The 884-nt window shown below is 24.8% G+C and overlaps 1 protein-coding gene across 9 annotated transcripts in view; it reads right to left on the bottom strand.

The window, feature by feature from the left end:
- Positions 1 to 884, bottom strand: part of LOC108623440 (bestrophin-2) — a 21,097-nt gene that overhangs the window by 17,013 nt on the left and 3,200 nt on the right. The window lies entirely within an intron of this gene.

Genomic DNA, 884 nt, shown 5'->3' with positions numbered 1-884 from the left:
TTGCTGTCAAATTAGAATTGTCAATTTTCCATTTTATTTCGTATAAAAATTGACTATTTATAACTAATTAATTTAATATAAAAATTGTTAATTTGATGCAATAATTAATTTAGTATAAATATTGCCAATCTTATAAGAATATTATTAATTTCATACAGGAATTAGCAATTATACTTAAATCGATTCGTAAGCAATGAAAATCGACTCTGAATCAAGTTTTGTCCAGTTCCAAAGTGTATATCCTCACAGAAATTATTGCCAAACTTCAATCACTGATAATTCTATTAATAAGGCTGCTTCATTCAAATTACTTCAGCATTAGCTCAAGTGAAAGTTTAAACTCTCTACATTATCTCAGGTTCTCTAACAATTTTATCTAAATTGACTTCTAAGGGATTAAAATAGACTTTGAATCTAACCTTATCCAATTCTAAACATTATATCCTTACAAAAATGGTTGTCAAACTTTAATTGCTGATAACATTGTTAATTTTCTATCAAATGGATTCAATTTTAATTCAAATTAATGTTTGCATTCTCTACTTTAAGTTAGCATCTCTCACAATTATCACATTACTTAATTATATGTTTATTTTAATAAAAAAAAGGTGAATAGAAGTATGTACACTCTAAGACATAACTGAGGACTCAACATTTGGGTCAGAAAAATCAGTAGCTATTAATTTATAAGTAAACGTACTAATTTACAATTTTGTATTGATTTATTAAAAATATCAATACAGTTTAAGTTAATAATACGGTGTAACTAGAATTTCCATATTCATTTCGTAGATTATTTACTATACTTAACCACATTAATAAAATAAAAATTATTGATGACGGTTTTCTACTAGTATGCAATATTGTTTCTTCAGTAAAACAAC

This window comes from Ceratina calcarata, unplaced genomic scaffold, assembly GCF_001652005.2.
Source record: "Ceratina calcarata isolate Rehan_Ccalc_2016 unplaced genomic scaffold, ASM165200v1 scaffold268.2, whole genome shotgun sequence".
NCBI lineage: Eukaryota > Metazoa > Arthropoda > Insecta > Hymenoptera > Apidae > Ceratina > Ceratina calcarata.
This window is presented reverse-complemented; position numbering and strand designations above follow the sequence as displayed.